At 33.9% G+C, this 21,403-nt stretch overlaps 9 non-coding genes across 9 annotated transcripts; all 9 read left to right on the top strand.

The window, feature by feature from the left end:
- The first annotated feature begins 1,449 nt into the window (after positions 1–1,449).
- TRNAQ-UUG (transfer RNA glutamine (anticodon UUG)) lies at positions 1,450–1,521 on the top strand. The gene has a single exon. It is a non-coding gene; the product is annotated as a tRNA-Gln (tRNA).
- Positions 1,522–3,777: 2,256 nt separating this feature from the next.
- On the top strand, positions 3,778–3,849 carry TRNAQ-UUG (transfer RNA glutamine (anticodon UUG)). Its single transcript has one exon. It is a non-coding gene; the product is annotated as a tRNA-Gln (tRNA).
- A 2,252-nt stretch (positions 3,850–6,101) lies between these two features.
- On the top strand, positions 6,102–6,173 carry TRNAQ-CUG (transfer RNA glutamine (anticodon CUG)). Its single transcript has one exon. It is a non-coding gene; the product is annotated as a tRNA-Gln (tRNA).
- A 2,257-nt stretch (positions 6,174–8,430) lies between these two features.
- On the top strand, positions 8,431–8,502 carry TRNAQ-UUG (transfer RNA glutamine (anticodon UUG)). The gene has a single exon. It is a non-coding gene; the product is annotated as a tRNA-Gln (tRNA).
- A 2,256-nt stretch (positions 8,503–10,758) lies between these two features.
- Positions 10,759–10,830, top strand: TRNAQ-UUG (transfer RNA glutamine (anticodon UUG)). Its single transcript has one exon. It is a non-coding gene; the product is annotated as a tRNA-Gln (tRNA).
- Positions 10,831–13,085: 2,255 nt separating this feature from the next.
- Positions 13,086–13,157, top strand: TRNAQ-UUG (transfer RNA glutamine (anticodon UUG)). The gene has a single exon. It is a non-coding gene; the product is annotated as a tRNA-Gln (tRNA).
- Positions 13,158–15,412: 2,255 nt separating this feature from the next.
- Positions 15,413–15,484, top strand: TRNAQ-UUG (transfer RNA glutamine (anticodon UUG)). Its single transcript has one exon. It is a non-coding gene; the product is annotated as a tRNA-Gln (tRNA).
- Positions 15,485–17,744: 2,260 nt separating this feature from the next.
- TRNAQ-CUG (transfer RNA glutamine (anticodon CUG)) lies at positions 17,745–17,816 on the top strand. Its single transcript has one exon. It is a non-coding gene; the product is annotated as a tRNA-Gln (tRNA).
- A 2,263-nt stretch (positions 17,817–20,079) lies between these two features.
- Positions 20,080–20,151, top strand: TRNAQ-CUG (transfer RNA glutamine (anticodon CUG)). Its single transcript has one exon. It is a non-coding gene; the product is annotated as a tRNA-Gln (tRNA).
- Positions 20,152–21,403: the final 1,252 nt, after the last annotated feature.

Raw genomic sequence — 21,403 nt, 5'->3', positions numbered from 1 at the left:
TTATAGATGGCTAATCCGGAACGTGTTAAATGACGTAAAATTACGTGGATTGTTGTGAATGCAGGACAGTTGATGTTTGTTTGTGTGTATTTTTCAATAAATTCAAGTTACATTTACAGAAACTTATTTTATTATTGGTTTCATTTCGCTAATAACAGTTCAATATCCCCATTTGTTTACGAAACATAAATGATTGAATCTAAATGTATTGAGAAAATCACGTAAACGTTGAAGAGTTATTTTTTGTGATACCTAAAACAAAGAATTCTTAAATGCTAAACTAGACATAAAATAATCTGCTTTAGTCGGCTGACCGTTCTTCTAAGGAGATAAACGGGAATAAAAAGGAAGTGTGAAATGTCAGAGTTGGAGACTTGGGTTTTGTTAACTAGTCAAATACGAGAGGAAAGTGTTTAACAAAGGATATATACTCTTTAGAATACGTAGAATATAATGTTATCTGCAATGTAGAATCTGGGAGACCCTTTGAAAAACTTATCATTGAATATTTGCAGGATATAGACAAAGCAGACGTGCAGTAAATGACAAAGAGAATTGTGATATACGAAAGACGTATTGCCCAGTTACGTGTAAAGTACTCAGTAGAGACATCAGTTTCTTAGATCGTAAAATGAAAGAATCTGTTGTATATAGAAATATAAACCAACAAAAACTGATATAATGGACGTTCTCTCTTTTCTCTTTATATAATTTATGTTAGATAATAACATAAGTGGTATTTACTCTTGTTTCTCTAATTTTATTGAACTTTCCAGCAGTGGCGTAGGCTTAAGAAATAATTGCAAATTATGAAAGTGAAGTCAGGAAACAACCTACGTGTTTCGAGATGGAATGTTGCACGTATGCAGATGTTGTTCATTTGATTGTTCGCTATGAAGCACAAAGCAACAAAATTGCCCACGACGGGTATGTAAAACGGAATCTAGAGTTTTAAGATTTCGGAGATTTGCAATCAGGAGGCAGATGTGGTTAATGCGAAAGAAATATTCGTTTTTCATATGTTTCATTTTATATTGTTAAAGAAAATCAGCTTTAACGTTCTGTAGAGCATTACATGGCCAGGTGGGTTAAAACATTCGACTCGTAGTCTGAGGGTCGCGGGTTCGCATCCGCGTCGCGCCAAATATGCTCCACCCTTTAGCCTTGGGGCGTAATGGTGAATTCCACTATTCTTTGGTAAAAGAGTAGCCCAAGAGTTTGCGGTGGGTGGTGATGACTAGCTGCCTTCTTTCTAGTCTTTACTGGGAAATTAGGGACGGCTAGCACAGATAGCCCTCGAGAAGCTTTGTGCGAAATTCTAAAAGAAACAATATATTGTTCATAATTATTGAATAAAAATAGATTGACTGTTTCGTAATCCACAAGATGTAGATTATTTTCTCTGCTTTATATAGTACAATTGTTTTGCATTAGAAAAAACAATTAATGGGTTCCATGGTGTAATGGTTAGCACTCTGGACTTTGAATCCAGCGATCCGAGTTCAAATCTCGGTGGAACCTACAGTTGTTTTACGTATGTCTTCAATATCCAAATTTTGGTATGTTTTATTTTTCTTCTCCAAGCAATAATACTTTAGGAAGAGATTTAGGAGAATAAACTCAAATCCGGTATTTAAAATTACAAATGGTGAAAACCCATTATAGAAAAGCATGAAAGATACCGACCAGTCTTACCTAGGATTGTAATTGCTTTCGCTTTGTATGTTTCTCGTGTTTCCTACAAGCATTTTAAGTAGGGTTTTCAAACGTTTTACAATATATCTACGAAGAATCTTGTTAAAACGATATTTATACAGTTCATAAGTACGAAAAGATATTTTTCATTTTATTTTGGTGTGTTTTCATTTCTGTAAACGCCATTAAAGTGAATAGAGCCAAATTTGAGAGGAGAAATATGTTAAGCAGCAAAAGGTTTTTAACACTTCACGTAATTTTCAAGACACGTTTACGCAACACAATCATTTAATTCTACTAAACTCATCTTTACCGCCAGCTGGTAAAAGATCCGAAGTGGTAAAAAGAAATACAGAAGTGAAAATATTCGAATATACTTAGAAATCTCGTGAAGAAGTCCATTTTAAATTCGTATATCAACTGATAATACATATAGCAAGACCAGTGCTATAATGAACTATTCTTCTTGTCAGTAATGTAATGGAAGATTACAGATTAAAAAAGATTACTTACGTGAGTCTCTACTGTTACTTGGGAACTGACACAGAGGAATAAATCATCGTACATTTAATGCCGATATCATTAATAAAAGTGTCGTTTAATGGTTTTTACACATTTACTTCTCTTCAAGTTTATAGATGGCTAATCCGGAACGTGTTAAATGACGTAAAATTACGTGGATTGTTGTGAATGCAGGACAGTTGATGTTTGTTTGTGTGTATTTTTCAATAAATTCAAGTTACATTTACAGAAACTTATTTTATTATTGGTTTCATTTCGCTAATAACAGTTCAATATCCCCATTTGTTTACGAAACATAAATGATTGAATCTAAATGTATTGAGAAAATCACGTAAACGTTGAAGAGTTATTTTTTGTGATACCTAAAACAAAGAATTCTTAAATGCTAAACTAGACATAAAATAATCTGCTTTAGTCGGCTGACCGTTCTTCTAAGGAGATAAACGGGAATAAAAGGAAGTGTGAAATGTCAGAGTTGGAGACTTGGGTTTTGTTAACTAGTCAAATACGAGAGGAAAGTGTTTAACAAAGGATATATACTCTTTAGAATACGTAGAATATAATGTTATCTGCAATGTAGAATCTGGGAGACCCTTTGAAAAACTTATCATTGAATATTTGCAGGATATAGACAAAGCAGACGTGCAGTAAATGACAAAGAGAATTGTGATATACGAAAGACGTATTGCCCAGTTACGTGTAAAGTACTCAGTAGAGACATCAGTTTCTTAGATCGTAAAATGAAAGAATCTGTTGTATATAGAAATATAAACCAACAAAAAACTGATATAATGGACGTTCTCTCTTTTCTCTTTATATAATTTATGTTAGATAATAACATAAGTGGTATTTACTCTTGTTTCTCTAATTTTATTGAACTTTCCAGCAGTGGCGTAGGCTTAAGAAATAATTGCAAATTATGAAAGTGAAGTCAGGAAACAACCTACGTGTTTCGAGATGGAATGTTGCACGTATGCAGATGTTGTTCATTTGATTGTTCGCTATGAAGCACAAAGCAACAAAATTGCCCACGACGGGTATGTAAAACGGAATCTAGAGTTTTAAGATTTCGGAGATTTGCAATCAGGAGGCAGATGTGGTTAATGCGAAAGAAATATTCGTTTTTCATATGTTTCATTTTATATTGTTAAAGAAAATCAGCTTTAACGTTCTGTAGAGCATTACATGGCCAGGTGGGTTAAAACATTCGACTCGTAGTCTGAGGGTCGCGGGTTCGCATCCGCGTCGCGCCAAATATGCTCCACCCTTTTAGCCTTGGGGCGTAATGGTGAATTCCACTATTCTTTGGTAAAAGAGTAGCCCAAGAGTTTGCGGTGGGTGGTGATGACTAGCTGCCTTCTTTCTAGTCTTTTACTGGGAAATTAGGGACGGCTAGCACAGATAGCCCTCGAGAAGTTTGTGCGAAATTCTAAAAGAAACAATATATTGTTCATAATTATTGAATAAAAATAGATTGACTGTTTCGTAATCCACAAGATGTAGATTATTTTCTCTGCTTTATATAGTACAATTGTTTTGCATTAGAAAAAACAATTAATGGGTTCCATGGTGTAATGGTTAGCACTCTGGACTTTGAATCCAGCGATCCGAGTTCAAATCTCGGTGGAACCTACAGTTATTTAACGTATGTCTTCAATATCCAAATTTTGGTATGTTTTATTTTTCTTCTCCAAGCAATAATACTTTAAAAAGAGATTTAGGAGAATAAACTCAAATCCGGTATTTAAAATTACAAATGGTGAAAACCCATTATAGAAAAGCATGAAAGATACCGACCAGTCTTACCTAGGATTGTAATTGCTTTCGCTTTGTATGTTTCTCGTGTTTCCTACAAGCATTTTAAGTAGGGTTTTTCAAACGTTTTACAATATATCTACGAAGAATCTCGTTAAAACGATATTTATACAGTTTGTAAGTACGAAAAGATATTTTTCATTTTATTTTGGTGTGTTTTTCATTTCTGTAAACGCCATTAAAGTGAATAGAGCCAAATTTGAGAGGAGAAATATGTTAAGCAGCAAAAGGTTTTTAACACTTCACGTAATTTTCAAGACACGTTTACGCAACACAATCATTTAATTCTACTAAACTCATCTTTACCGCCAGCTGGTAAAAGATCCGAAGTGGTAAAAGAAATACAGAAGTGAAAATATTCGAATATACTTAGAAATCTCGTGAAGAAGTCCATTTTAAATTCGTATATCAACTGATAATACATATAGCAAGACCAGTGCTATAATGAACTATTCTTCTTGTCAGTAATGTAATGGAAGATTACAGATTAAAAAAGATTACTTACGTGAGTCTCTACTGTTACTGGGAACTGACACAGAGGAATAAATCATCGTACATTTAATGCCGATATCATTAATAAAAGTGTCGTTTAATGGTTTTACACATTTACTTCTCTTCAAGTTTATAGATGGCTAATCCGGAACGTGTTAAATGACGTAAAATTACGTGGATTGTTGTGAATGCAGGACAGTTGATGTTTGTTTGTGTGTATTTTTCAATAAATTCAAGTTACATTTACAGAAACTTATTTTATTATTGGTTTCATTTCGCTAATAACAGTTCAATATCCCCATTTGTTTACGAAACACAAATGATTGAATCTAAATGTATTGAGAAAATCACGTAAACGTTGAAGAGTTATTTTTTGTGATACCTAAAACAAAGAATTCTTAAATGCTAAACTAGACATAAAATAATCTGCTTTAGTCGGCTGACCGTTCTTCTAAGGAGATAAACGGGAATAAAAAAGGAAGTGTGAAATGTCAGAGTTGGAGACTTGGGTTTTGTTAACTAGTCAAATACGAGAGGAAAGTGTTTAACAAAGGATATATACTCTTTAGAATACGTAGAATATAATGTTATCTGCAATGTAGAATCTGGGAGACCCTTTGAAAAACTTATCATTGAATATTTGCAGGATATAGACAAAGCAGACGTGCAGTAAATGACAAAGAGAATTGTGATATACGAAAGACGTATTGCCCAGTTACGTGTAAAGTACTCAGTAGAGACATCAGTTTCTTAGATCGTAAAATGAAAGAATCTGTTGTATATAGAAATATAAACCAACAAAAACTGATATAATGGACGTTCTCTCTTTTCTCTTTATATAATTTATGTTAGATAATAACATAAGTGGTATTTACTCTTGTTTCTCTAATTTTATTGAACTTTCCAGCAGTGGCGTAGGCTTAAGAAATAATTGCAAATTATGAAAGTGAAGTCAGGAAACAACCTACGTGTTTCGAGATGGAATGTTGCACGTATGCAGATGTTGTTCATTTGATTGTTCGCTATGAAGCACAAAGCAACAAAATTGCCCACGACGGGTATGTAAAACGGAATCTAGAGTTTTAAGATTTCGGAGATTTGCAATCAGGAGGCAGATGTGGTTAATGCGAAAGAAATATTCGTTTTCATATGTTTCATTTTATATTGTTAAAGAAAATCAGCTTTAACGTTCTGTAGAGCATGACATGGCCAGGTGGGTTAAAACATTCGACTCGTAGTCTGAGGGTCGCGGGTTCGCATCCGCGTCGCGCCAAATATGCTCCACCCTTTAGCCTTGGGGCGTAATGGTGAATTCCACTATTCTTTGGTAAAAGAGTAGCCCAAGAGTTTGCGGTGGGTGGTGATGACTAGCTGCCTTCTTTCTAGTCTTTACTGGGAAATTAGGGACGGCTAGCACAGATAGCCCTCGAGAAGCTTTGTGCGAAATTCAAAAGAAACAATATATTGTTCATAATTATTGAATAAAAATAGATTGACTGTTTCGTAATCCACAAGATGTAGATTATTTTCTCTGCTTTATATAGTACAATTGTTTTGCATTAGAAAAACAATTAATGGGTTCCATGGTGTAATGGTTAGCACTCTGGACTCTGAATCCAGCGATCCGAGTTCAAATCTCGGTGGAACCTACAGTTGTTTTACGTATGTCTTCAATATCCAAATTTTGGTATGTTTTATTTTTCTTCTCCAAGCAATAATACTTTAGGAAGAGATTTAGGAGAATAAACTCAAATCCGGTATTTAAAATTACAAATGGTGAAAACCCATTATAGAAAAGCATGAAAGATACCGACCAGTCTTACCTAGGATTGTAATTGCTTTCGCTTTGTATGTTTCTCGTGTTTCCTACAAGCATTTTAAGTAGGGTTTTTCAAACGTTTTACAATATATGTTACGAAGAATCTCGTTAAAACGATATTTATACAGTTCATAAGTACGAAAAGATATTTTTCATTTTATTTTGGTGTGTTTTTCATTTCTGTAAACGCCATTAAAGTGAATAGAGCCAAATTTGAGAGGAGAAATATGTTAAGCAGCAAAAGGTTTTAACACTTCACGTAATTTTCAAGACACGTTTACACAACACAATCATTTAATTCTACTAAACTCATCTTTACCGCCAGCTGGTAAAAGATCCGAAGTGGTAAAAAGAAATACAGAAGTGAAAATATTCGAATATACTTAGAAATCTCGTGAAGAAGTCCATTTTAAATTCGTATATCAACTGATAATACATATAGCAAGACCAGTGCTATAATGAACTATTCTTCTTGTCAGTAATGTAATGGAAGATTACAGATTAAAAAAGATTACTTACGTGAGTCTCTACTGTTACTGTGGAACTGACACAGAGGAATAAATCATCGTCCATTTAATGCCGATATCATTAATAAAAGTGTCGTTTAATGGTTTTACACATTTACTTCTCTTCAAGTTTATAGATGGCTAATCCGGAACGTGTTAAATGACGTAAAATTACGTGGATTGTTGTGAATGCAGGACAGTTGATGTTTGTTTGTGTGTATTTTTCAATAAATTCAAGTTACATTTACAGAAACTTATTTTATTATTGGTTTCATTTCGCTAATAACAGTTCAATATCCCCATTTGTTTACGAAACACAAATGATTGAATCTAAATGTATTGAGAAAATCACGTAAACGTTGAAGAGTTATTTTTTGTGATACCTAAAACAAAGAATTCTTAAATGCTAAACTAGACATAAAATAATCTGCTTTAGTCGGCTGACCGTTCTTCTGAGGAGATAAACGGGAATAAAAAGGAAGTGTGAAATGTCAGAGTTGGAGACTTGGGTTTTGTTAACTAGTCAAATACGAGAGGAAAGTGTTTAACAAAGGATATATACTCTTTAGAATACGTAGAATATAATGTTATCTGCAATGTAGAATCTGGGAGACCCTTTGAAAAACTTATCATTGAATATTTGCAGGATATAGACAAAGCAGACGTGCAGTAAATGACAAAGAGAATTGTGATATACGAAAGACGTATTGCCCAGTTACGTGTAAAGTACTCAGTAGAGACATCAGTTTCTTAGATCGTAAAATGAAAGAATCTGTTGTATATAGAAATATAAACCAACAAAAACTGATATAATGGACGTTCTCTCTTTTCTCTTTATATAATTTATGTTAGATAATAACATAAGTGGTATTTACTCTTGTTTCTCTAATTTTATTGAACTTTCCAGCAGTGGCGTAGGCTTAAGAAATAATTGCAAATTATGAAAGTGAAGTCAGGAAACAACCTACGTGTTTCGAGATGGAATGTTGCACGTATGCAGATGTTGTTCATTTGATTGTTCGCTATGAAGCACAAAGCAACAAAATTGCCCACGACGGGTATGTAAAACGGAATCTAGAGTTTTAAGATTTCGGAGATTTGCAATCAGGAGGCAGATGTGGTTAATGCGAAAGAAATATTCGTTTTCATATGTTTCATTTTATATTGTTAAAGAAAATCAGCTTTAACGTTTTGTAAAGCATAACATGGCCAGGTGGGTTAAATCATTCCACTCGTAGTCTGAGGGTCGCGGGTTCGCATCCGCGTCGCGCCAAATATGCTCCACCCTTTTAGCCTTGGGGGCGTAATGGTGAATTCCACTATTCTTTGGTAAAAGAGTAGCCCAAGAGTTTGCGGTGGGTGGTGATGACTAGCTGCCTTCTTTCTAGTCTTTTACTGGGAAATTAGGGACGGCTAGCACAGATAGCCCTCGAGAAGCTTTGTGCGAAATTCTAAAAGAAACAATATATTGTTCATAATTATTGAATAAAAATAGATTGACTGTTTCGTAATCCACAAGATGTAGATTATTTTCTCTGCTTTATATAGTACAATTGTTTTGCATTAGAAAAACAATAAATGGGTTCCATGGTGTAATGGTTAGCACTCTGGACTTTGAATCCAGCGATCCGAGTTCAAATCTCGGTGGAACCTACAGTTGTTTTAACGTATGTCTTCAATATCCAAATTTTGGTATGTTTTATTTTTCTTCTCCAAGCAATAATACTTTAGGCAAAGATTTAGGAGAATAAACTCAAATCCGGTATTTAAAATTACAAATGGTGAAAACCCATTATAGAAAAGCATGAAAGATACCGACCAGTCTTACCTAGGATTGTAATTGCTTTCGCTTTGTATGTTTCTCGTGTTTCCTACAAGCATTTTAAGTAGGGTTTTTCAAACGTTTTACAATATATCTACGAAGAATCTCGTTAAAACGATATTTATACAGTTTGTAAGTACGAAAAGATATTTTTCATTTTATTTTGGTGTGTTTTTCATTTCTGTAAACGCCATTAAAGTGAATAGAGCCAAATTTGAGAGGAGAAATATGTTAAGCAGCAAAAGGTTTTTAACACTTCACGTAATTTTCAAGACACGTTTACGCAACACAATCATTTAATTCTACTAAACTCATCTTTACCGCCAGCTGGTAAAAGATCCGAAGTGGTAAAAAGAAATACAGAAGTGAAAATATTCGAATATACTTAGAAATCTCGTGAAGAAGTCCATTTTAAATTCGTATATCAACTGATAATACATATAGCAAGACCAGTGCTATAATGAACTATTCTTCTTGTCAGTAATGTAATGGAAGATTACAGATTAAAAAAGATTACTTACGTGAGTCTCTACTGTTACTGTGGAACTGACACAGAGGAATAAATCATCGTACATTTAATGCCGATATCATTAATAAAAGTGTCGTTTAATGGTTTTACACATTTACTTCTCTTCAAGTTTATAGATGGCTAATCCGGAACGTGTTAAATGACGTAAAATTACGTGGATTGTTGTGAATGCAGGACAGTTGATGTTTGTTTGTGTGTATTTTTCAATAAATTCAAGTTACATTTACAGAAACTTATTTTATTATTGGTTTCATTTCGCTAATAACAGTTCAATATCCCCATTTGTTTACGAAACACAAATGATTGAATCTAAATGTATTGAGAAAATCACGTAAACGTTGAAGAGTTATTTTTTGTGATACCTAAAACAAAGAATTCTTAAATGCTAAACTAGACATAAAATAATCTGCTTTAGTCGGCTGACCGTTCTTCTAAGGAGATAAACGGGAATAAAAGGAAGTGTGAAATGTCAGAGTTGGAGACTTGGGTTTTGTTAACTAGTCAAATACGAGAGGAAAGTGTTTAACAAAGGATATATACTCTTTAGAATACGTAGAATATAATGTTATCTGCAATGTAGAATCTGGGAGACCCTTTGAAAAACTTATCATTGAATATTTGCAGGATATAGACAAAGCAGACGTGCAGTAAATGACAAAGAGAATTGTGATATACGAAAGACGTATTGCCCAGTTACGTGTAAAGTACTCAGTAGAGACATCAGTTTCTTAGATCGTAAAATGAAAGAATCTGTTGTATATAGAAATATAAACCAACAAAAACTGATATAATGGACGTTCTCTCTTTTCTCTTTATATAATTTATGTTAGATAATAACATAAGTGGTATTTACTCTTGTTTCTCTAATTTTATTGAACTTTCCAGCAGTGGCGTAGGCTTAAGAAATAATTGCAAATTATGAAAGTGAAGTCAGGAAACAACCTACGTGTTTCGAGATGGAATGTTGCACGTATGCAGATGTTGTTCATTTGATTGTTCGCTATGAAGCACAAAGCAACAAAATTGCCCACGACGGGTATGTAAAACGGAATCTAGAGTTTTAAGATTTCGGAGATTTGCAATCAGGAGGCAGATGTGGTTAATGCGAAAGAAATATTCGTTTTCATATGTTTCATTTTATATTGTTAAAGAAAATCAGCTTTAACGTTCTGTAGAGCATGACATGGCCAGGTGGGTTAAAACATTCGACTCGTAGTCTGAGGGTCGCGGGTTCGCATCCGCGTCGCGCCAAATATGCTCCACCCTTTAGCCTTGGGGCGTAATGGTGAATTCCACTATTCTTTGGTAAAAGAGTAGCCCAAGAGTTTGCGGTGGGTGGTGATGACTAGCTGCCTTCTTTCTAGTCTTTTACTGGGAAATTAGGGACGGCTAGCACAGATAGCCCTCGAGAAGTTTTTGCGAAATTCCAAAAGAAACAATATATTGTTCATAATTATTGAATAACAATAGACTCACTGTTTGGTAATCCACAAGATGTATATTATTTTTCTCTGCTTTATATAGTACAATTGTTTTGCATTAGAAAAAACAATTAATGGGTTCCATGGTGTAATGGTTAGCACTCTGGACTTTGAATCCAGCGATCCGAGTTCAAATCTCGGTGGAACCTACAGTTATTTTACGTATGTCTTCAATATCCAAATTTTGGTATGTTTTATTTTTCTTCTCCAAGCAATAATACTTTAGAAAGAGATTTAGGAGAATAAACTCAAATCCGGTATTTAAAATTACAAATGGTGAAAACCCATTATAGAAAAGCATGAAAGATACCGACCAGTCTTACCTAGGATTGTAATTGCTTTCGCTTTGTATGTTTCTCGTGTTTCCTACAAGCATTTTAAGTAGGGTTTTTCAAACGTTTTACAATATATGTTACGAAGAATCTCGTGAACACGATATTTATACAGTTCATAAGTACGAAAAGATATTTTTCATTTTATTTTGGTGTGTTTTTCATTTCTGTAAACGCCATTAAAGTGAATAGAGCCAAATTTGAGAGGAGAAATATGTTAAGCAGCAAAAGGTTTTTAACACTTAACGTAATTTTCAAGACACGTTTACACAACACAATCATTTAATTCTACTAAACTCATCTTTACCGCCAGCTGGTAAAAGATCCGAAGTGGTAAAAAGAAATACAGAAGTGAAAATATTCGAATATACTTAGAAATCTCGTGAAGAAGTCCATTTTAAATTCGTATATCAACTGATAATACATATAGCAAGACCAGTGCTATAATGAACTATTCTTCTTGTCAGTAATGTAATGGAAGATTACAGATTAAAAAAGATTACTTACGTGAGTCTCTACTGTTAATGTGGAACTGAGACAGAGAAATAAATCATCGTCCATTTAATGCCGATATCATTAATAAAAGTGTCGTTTAATGGTTTTTACACATTTACTTCTCTTCAAGTTTATAGATGGCTAATCCGGAACGTGTTAAATGACGTAAAATTACGTGGATTGTCGTGAATGCAGGACAGTTGATGTTTGTTTGTGTGTATTTTTTCAATAAATTCAAGTTACATTTACAGAAACTTATTTTATTATTGGTTTCATTTCGCTAATAACAGATCAATATCCCCATTTGTTTACGAAACACAAATGATTGAATCTAAATGTATTGAGAAAATCACGTAAACGTTGAAGAGTTATTTTTTGTGATACCTAAAACAAAGAATTCGTAAATGCTAAACTAGACATAAAATAATCTGCTTTAGTCGGCTGACCGTTCTTCTAAGGAGATAAACGGGAATAAAAGGAAGTGTGAAATGTCAGAGTTGGAGACTTGGGTTTTGTTAACTAGTCAAATACGAGAGGAAAGTGTTTAACAAAGGATATATACTCTTTAGAATACGTAGAATATAATGTTATCTGCAATGTAGAATCTGGGAGACCCTTTGAAAAACTTATCATTGAATATTTGCAGGATATAGACAAAGCAGACGTGCAGTAAATGACAAAGAGAATTGTGATATACGAAAGACGTATTGCCCAGTTACGTGTAAAGTACTCAGTAGAGACATCAGTTTCTTAGATCGTAAAATGAAAGAATCTGTTGTATATAGAAATATAAACCAACAAAACTGATATAATGGACGTTCTCTCTTTCTCTTTATATAATTTATGTTAGATAATAACATAAGTGGTATTTACTCTTGTTTCTCTAATTTTATTGAACTTTCCAGCAGTGGCGTAGGCTTAAGAAATAATTGCAAATTATGAAAGTGAAGTCAGGAAACAACCTACGTGTTTCGAGATGGAATGTTGCACGTATGCAGATGTTGTTCATTTGATTGTTCGCTATGAAGCACAAAGCAACAAAATTGCCCACGACGGGTATGTAAAACGGAATCTAGAGTTTTAAGATTTCGGAGATTTGCAATCAGGAGGCAGATGTGGTTAATGCGAAAGAAATATTCGTTTTCATATGTTTCATTTTATATTGTTAAAGAAAATCAGCTTTAACGTTCTGTAGAGCATGACATGGCCAGGTGGGTTAAAACATTCGACTCGTAGTCTGAGGGTCGCGGGTTCGCATCCGCGTCGCGCCAAATATGCTCCACCCTTTTAGCCTTGGGGCGTAATGGTGAATTCCACTATTCTTTGGTAAAAGAGTAGCCCAAGAGTTTGCGGTGGGTGGTGATGACTAGCTGCCTTCTTTCTAGTCTTTACTGGGAAATTAGGGACGGCTAGCACAGATAGCCCTCGAGAAGCTTTGTGCGAAATTCTAAAAGAAACAATATATTGTTCATAATTATTGAATAACAATAGATTGACTGTTTCGTAATCCACAAGATGTAGATTATTTTCTCTGCTTTATATAGTACAATTGTTTTGCATTAGAAAAACAATTAATGGGTTCCATGGTGTAATGGTTAGCACTCTGGACTTTGAATCCAGCGATCCGAGTTCAAATCTCGGTGGAACCTACAGTTATTTTACGTATGTCTTCAATATCCAAATTTTGGTATGTTTTATTTTTTTCTCCAAGCAATAATACTTTAGGAAAGATTTAGGAGAATAAACTCAAATCCGGTATTTAAAATTACAAATGGTGAAAACCCATTATAGAAAAGCATGAAAGATACCGACCAGTCTTAACTAGGATTGTAATTGCTTTCGCTTTGTATGTTTCTCGTGTTTCCTACAAGCATTTTAAGTAGGGTTTTTCAAACGTTTTACAATATATGTTACGAAGAATCTCGTTAAAACGATATTTATACAGTTCATAAGTACGAAAAGATATTTTTCATTTTATTTTGGTGTGTTTTTCATTTCTGTAAACGCCATTAACGTGAATAGAGCCAAATTTGAGAGGAGAAATATGTTAAGCAGCAAAAGGTTTTTAACACTTAACGTAATTTTCCAGACACGTTTACACAACACAATCATTTAATTCTACTAAACTCATCTTTACCGCCAGCTGGTAAAAGATCCGAAGTGGTAAAAAGAAATACACAAGTGAAAATATTCGAATATACTTAGAAATCTCGTGAAGAAGTCCATTTTAAATTCGTATATGAACTAATAATACATATAGCAAGACCAGTGCTATAATGAACTATTCTTCTTGTCAGTAATGTAATGGAAGATTACAGATTAAAAAAGATTACTTACGTGAGTCTCTACTGTTACTGTGGAACTGACACAGAGAAATAAATCATCGTCCATTTAATGCCGATATCATTAATAAAAGTGTCGTTTAATGGTTTTTACACATTTACTTCTATTCAAGTTTATAGATGGCTAATCCGGAACGTGTTAAATGACGTAAAAATTACGTGGATTGTCGTGAATGCAGGACAGTTGATGTTTGTTTGTGTGTAATTTTTCAATAAATTCAAGTTACATTTACAGAAACTTATTTTATTATTGGTTTCATTTCGCTAATAACAGATCAATATCCCCATTTGTTTACGAAACACAAATGATTGAATCTAAATGTATTGAGAAAATCACGTAAACGTTGAAGAGTTATTTTTTGTGATACCTAAAACAAAGAATTCGTAAATGCTAAACTAGACATAAAATAATCTGCTTTAGTCGGCTGACCGTTCTTCTAAGGAGATAAACGGGAATAAAAAGGAAGTGTGAAATGTCAGAGTTGGAGACTTGGGTTTTGTTAACTAGTCAAATACGAGAGGAAAGTGTTTAACAAAGGATATATACTCTTTAGAATACGTAGAATATAATGTTATCTGCAATGTAGAATCTGGGAAACCTTTTGAAAAACTTATCATTGAATATTTGCAGGATATAGACAAAGCAGACGTGCAGTAAATGACAAAGAGAATTGTGATATACGAAAGACGTATTGCCCAGTTACGTGTAAAGTACTCAGTAGAGACATCAGTTTCTTAGATCGTAAAATGAAAGAATCTGTTGTATATAGAAATATAAACCAACAAAAACTGATATAATGGACGTTCTCTCTTTTCTCTTTATATAATTTATGTTAGATAATAACATAAGTGGTATTTACTCTTGTTTCTCTAATTTTATTGAACCTTCCAGCAGTGGCGTAGGCTTAAGAAATAATTGCAAATTATGAAAGTGAAGTCAGGAAACAACCTATGTGTTTCGAGATGGAATGTTGCACGTATGCAGATGTTGTTCATTTGATTGTTCGCTATGAAGCACAAAGCAACAAAATTGCCCACGACGGGTATGTAAAACGGAATCTAGAGTTTTAAGATTTCGGAGATTTGCAATCAGGAGGCAGATGTGGTTAATGCGAAAGAAATATTCGTTTTCATATGTTTCATTTTATATTGTTAAAGAAAATCAGCTTTAACGTTCTGTAAAGCATGACATGGCCAGGTGGGTTAAAACATTCGACTCGTAGTCTGAGGGTCGCGGGTTCGCATCCGCGTCGCGCCAAATATGCTCCACCCTTTAGCCTTGGGGCGTAATGGTGAATTCCACTATTCTTTCGTAAAAGAGTAGCCCAAGAGTTTGCGGTGGGTGGTGATGACTAGCTGCCTTCTTTCTAGTCTTTACTGGGAAATTAGGGACGGCTAGCACAGATAGCCCTCGAGAAGCTTTGTGCGAAATTCAAAAGAAACAATATATTGTTCATAATTATTGAATAACAATAGATTGACTGTTTCGTAATCCACAAGATGTAGATTATTTTCTCTGCTTTATATAGTACAATTGTTTTGCATTAGAAAAACAATAAATGGGTTCCATGGTGTAATGGTTAGCACTCTGGACTTTGAATCCAGCGATCCGAGTTCAAATCTCGGTGGAACCTACAGTTATTTAACGTATGTCTTCAATATCCAAATTTTGGTATGTTTTATTTTTCTTCTCCAAGCAATAATACTTTAGGAAGAGATTTAGGAGAATAAACTCAAATCCGGTATTTAAAATTACAAATGGTGAAAACCCATTATAGAAAAGCATGAAAGATACCGACCAGTCTTACCTAGGATTGTAATTGCTTTCGCTTTGTATGTTTCTCGTGTTTCCTACAAGCATTTTAAGTAGGGTTTTTCAAACGTTTTACAATATATTTTACGAAGAATCTCGTTAAAACGATATTTATACAGTTCATAAGTACGAAAAGATATTTTTCATTTTATTTTGGTGTGTTTTTCATTTCTGTAAACGCCATTAAAGTGAATAGAGCCAAATTTGAGAGGAGAAATATGTTAAGCAGCAAAAGGTTTTTAACACTTAACGTAATTGTCAAGACACGTTTACACAACACAATCATTTAATTCTACTAAACTCATCTTTACCGCCAGCTGGTAAAAGATCCGAAGTGGTAAAAAGAAATACACAAGTGAAAATATACGAATATACTTTGAAATCTCGTGAAGAAGTCCATTTTAAATTCGTATATGAACTAATAATACAATAGCAAGACCAGTGCTATAATGAACTATTCTTCTTGTCAGTAATGTAATGGAAGATTACAGATTAAAAAAGATTACTTACGTGAGTCTCTACTGTTACTGTGGAACTGACACAGAGAAATAAATCATCGTCCATTTAATGCCGATATCATTAATAAAAGTGTCGTTTAATGGTTTTTACACATTTACTTCTCTTCAAGTTTATAGATGGCTAATCCGGAACGTGTTAAATGACGTAAAAATTACGTGGATTGTCGTGAATGCAGGACAGTTGATGTTTGTTTGTGTGTAATTTTTCAATAAATTCAAGTTACATTTACAGAAACGTATTTTATTATTGGTTTCATTTCGCTAATAACAGATCAATATCCCCGTTTGTTTACGAAACACAAATGACTGAATCTAAATGTATTGAGAAAATCACGTAAACGTTGAAGAGTTATTTTTTGTGATACCTAAAACAAAGAATTCGTAAATGCTAAACTAGACATAAAATAATCTGCTTTAGTCGGCTGACCGTTCTTCTAAGGAGATAAACGGGAATAAAAGGAAGTGTGAAATGTCAGAGTTGGAGACTTGGGTTTTGTTAACTAGTCAAATACGAGAGGAAAGTGTTTAACAAAGGATATATACTCTTTAGAATACGTAGAATATAATGTTATCTGCAATGTAGAATCTGGGAGACCCTTTGAAAAACTTATCATTGAATATTTGCAGGATATAGACAAAGCAGACGTGCAGTAAATGACAAAGAGAATTGTGATATACGAAAGACGTATTGCCCAGTTACGTGTAAAGTACTCAGTAGAGACATCAGTTTCTTAGATCGTAAAATGAAAGAATCTGTTGTATATAGAAATATAAACCAACAAAAACTGATATAATGGACGTTCTCTCTTTTCTCTTTATATAATTTATGTTAGATAATAACATAAGTGGTATTTACTCTTGTTTCTCTAATTTTATTGAACCTTCCAGCAGTGGCGTAGGCTTAAGAAATAATTGCAAATTATGACAGTGAAGTCAGGAAACAACCTATGTGTTTCGAGATGGAATGTTGCACGTATGCAGATGTTGTTCATTTGATTGTTCGCTATGAAGCACAAAGCAACAAAATTGCCCACGACGGGTATGTAAAACGGAATCTAGAGTTTTAAGATTTCGGAGATTTGCAATCAGGAGGCAGATGTGGTTAATGCGAAAGAAATATTCGTTTTTCATATGTTTCATTTTATATTGTTAAAGAAAATCAGCTTTAACGTTCTGTAGAGCATGACATGGCCAGGTGGGTTAAAACATTCGACTCGTAGTCTGAGGGTCGCTGGTTCGCATCCGCGTCGCGCCAAATATGCTCCACCCTCCTAGCCTTGGGGGCGTAATAGTGAATTCCACTATTCGTTCGTAAAAGAGTAGCCCAAGAGTTGGCGGTGTTTGGTGATGACTAGCTGCCTTCTTTCTAGTCTTTACTGGAAAATTAGGGACGGCTAGCACAGATAGCCCTCGAGTAGCTTTGTGCGAAATTCCAAAAGAAACAATATATTGTTCATAATTATTGAATAACAATAGATTGACTGTTTCGTAATCCACAAGATGTAGATTATTTTCTCTGCTTTATATAGTACAATTGATTTGCATTAGATTAGACAATCAATGGGTTCCATGGTGTAATGGTTAGCACTCTGGACTCTGAATCCAGCGATCCGAGTTCAAATCTCGGTGGAACCTACAGTTATTTTACGTATGTCTTCAATATCCAAATTTTGGTATGTTTTATTTTTCTTCTCCAAGCAATAATACTTTAGGAACAGATTTAGGAGAATAAACTCAAATCCGGTATTTAAAATTACAAATGGTGAAAACCCATTATAGAAAAGCATGAAAGATACCGACCAGTCTTACCTAGGATTGTAATTGCTTTCGCTTTGTATGTTTCTCGTGTTTCCTACAAGCATTTTAAGTAGGGTTTTTCAAACGTTTTACAATATATGTTACGAAGAATCTCGTGAACACGATATTTATACAGTTCATAAGTACGAAAAGATATTTTTCATTTTATTTTGGTGTGTTTTTCATTTCTGTAAACGCCATTAAAGTGAATAGAGCCAAATTTGAGAGGAGAAATATGTTAAGCAGCAAAAGGTTTTTAACACTTAACGTAATTGTCAAGACACGTTTACACAACACAATCATTTAATTCTACTAAACTCATCTTTACCGCCAGCTGGTAAAAGATCCGAAGTGGTAAAAAGAAATACACAAGTGAAAATATACGAATATACTTTGAAATCTCGTGAAGAAGTCCATTTTAAATTCGTATATGAACTAATAATACATATAGCAAGACCAGTGCTATAATGAACTATTCTTCTTGTCAGTAATGTAATGGAAGATTACAGATTAAAAAAGATTACTTACGTGAGTCTCTACTGTTACTGTGGAACTGACACAGAGAAATAAATCATCGTCCATTTAATGCCGATATCATTAATAAAAGTGTCGTTTAATGGTTTTTACACATTTACTTCTCTTCAAGTTTATAGATGGCTAATCCGGAACGTGTTAAATGACGTAAAAATTACGTGGATTGTCGTGAATGCAGGACAGTTGATGTTTGTTTGTGTGTAATTTTTCAATAAATTCAAGTTACATTTACAGAAACGTATTTTATTATTGGTTTCATTTCGCTAATAACAGATCAATATCCCCGTTTGTTTACGAAACACAAATGACTGAATCTAAATGTATTGAGAAAATCACGTAAACGTTGAAGAGTTATTTTTTGTGATACCTAAAACAAAGAATTCGTAAATGCTAAACTAGACATAAAATAATCTGCTTTAGTCGGCTGACCGTTCTTCTAAGGAAATAAACGGGAATAAAAAGAAAGTGTGAAATGTCAGAGTTAGAGACTTGGGTTTTGTTAACTAGTCAAATACGAGAGGAAAGTGTTCAACAAAGGATATATACTCTTTAGAATACGTAGAATATAATGTCATCTGCAATGTAGAATCTGGGAGACCCTTTGAAAAACTTATCATTGAATATTTGCAGGATATAGACAAAGCAGACGTGCAATAAATGACAACGAGAATTGTGATATACGAAAGACGGATTGCCCAGTTACGTGTAAAGTACTCAGTAGAGACATCAGTTTCTTAGATCGTAAAATGAAAGAATCTGTTGTATATAGAAATATAAACCAACAAAAACTGATATAATGGACGTTCTCTCTTTTGTCTTTATATAATTTATGTTAGATAATAACATAAGTGGTATTTACTCTTGTTTCTCTAATTTTATTGAACCTTCCAGCAGTGGCGTAGGCTTAAGAAATAATTGCAAATTATGACAGTGAAGTCAGGAAACAACCTATGTGTTTCGAGATGGAATGTTGCACGTATGCAGATGTTGTTCATTTGATTGTTCGCTATGAAGCACAAAGCAACAAAATTGCCCACGACGGGTATGTAAAACGGAATCTAGAGTTTTAAGATTTCGGAGATTTGCAATCAGGAGGCAGATGTGGTTAATGCGAAAGAAATATTCGTTTTTCATATGTTTCATTTTATATTGTTAAAGAAAATCAGCTTTAACGTTCTGTAAAGCATGACATGGCCAGGTGGGTTAAAACATTCGACTCGTAGTCTGAGGGTCGCGGGTTCGCATCCGCGTCGCGCCAAATATGCTCCACCCTCCTAGCCTTGGGGCGTAATAGTGAATTCCACTATTCGTTCGTAAAAGAGTAGCCCAAGAGTTGGCGGTGGGTGGTGATGACTAGCTGCCTTCCCTCTAGTCTTTTACTGGAAAATTAGGGACGGCTAGCACAGATAGCCCTCGAGAAGTTTTGTGCGAAATTCGAAAAGAAACAATATATTGTTCATAATTAATGAATAACAATAGATTGACTGTTTCGTAATCCACAAGATGTAGATTAAGTTTCTCTGCTTTATATAGTACAATTGATTTGCATTAGATAAAACAATCAATGGGTTCCATGGTGTAATGGTTAGCACTCTGGACTCTGAATCCAGCGATCCGAGTTCAAATCTCGGTGGAACCTACAGTTATTTTACGTATGTCTTCAATATCCAAATTTTGGTATGTTTTATTTTTCTTCTCCAAGCAATAATACTTTAGGAACAGATTTAGGAGAATAAACTCAAATCCGGTATTTAAAATTACAAATGGTGAAAACCCATTATAGAAAAGCATGAAAGATACCGACCAGTCTTACCTAGGATTGTAATTGCTTTCGCTTTGTATGTTTCTCGTGTTTCCTACAAGCATTTTAAGTAGGGTTTTTCAAACGTTTTACAATATATGTTACGAAGAATCTCGTGAACACGATATTTATACAGTTCATAAGTACGAAAAGATATTTTTCATTTTATTTTGGTGTGTTTTTCATTTCTGTAAACGCCATTAAAGTGAATAGAGCCAAATTTGAGAGGAGAAATATGTTAAGCAGCAAAAGGTTTTTTAACACTTAACGTAATTGTCAAGACACGTTTACACAACACAATCATTTAATTCTACTAAACTCATCTTTACCGCCAGCTGGTAAAAGATCCGAAGTGGTAAAAAGAAATACACAAGTGAAAATATACGAATATACTTAGAAATCTCGTGAAGAAGTCCATTTTAAATTCGTATATCAACTGATAATACATATAGCAAGACCAGTGCTATAATGAACTATTCTTCTTGTCAGTAATGTAATGGAAGATTACAGATTAAAAAAGATTACTTACGTGAGTCTCTACTGTTACTGTGGAACTGACACAGAGAAATAAATCATCGTCCATTTAATGCCGATATCATTAATAAAAGTGTCGTTTAATGGTTTTTTACACATTTACTTCTATTCAAGTTTATAGATGGCTAATCCGGAACGTGTTAAATGACGTAAAAATTACGTGGATTGTCGTGAATGCAGGACAGTTGATGTTTGTTTGTGTGTAATTTTTCAATAAATTCAAGTTACATTTACAGTAACGTATTTTATTATTGGTATGATTTCGCTAATAACAGATCAATATCCCCGTTTGTTTACGAAACACAAATGACTGAATCTAAATGTATTGAGAAAATCACGTAAACGTTGAAGAGTTATTTTTTGTGATACCTAAAAACAAAGAATTCGTAAATGCTAAACTAGACATAAAATAATCTGCTTTAGTCGGCTGACCGTTCTTCTAAGGAGATAAACGGGAATAAAAAGGAAGTGTGAAATGTCAGAGTTGGAGACTTGGGTTTTGTTAACTAGTCAAATACGACAGGAAAGTGTTTAACAAAGGATATATACTCTTCAG

Source organism: Tachypleus tridentatus, chromosome 1 (genome assembly GCF_004210375.1).
Source record: "Tachypleus tridentatus isolate NWPU-2018 chromosome 1, ASM421037v1, whole genome shotgun sequence".
Lineage (NCBI taxonomy): Eukaryota > Metazoa > Arthropoda > Merostomata > Xiphosura > Limulidae > Tachypleus > Tachypleus tridentatus.
Note: the sequence above shows the minus strand (reverse complement) of the source record. Positions and strands in the feature narration are given on the sequence as shown.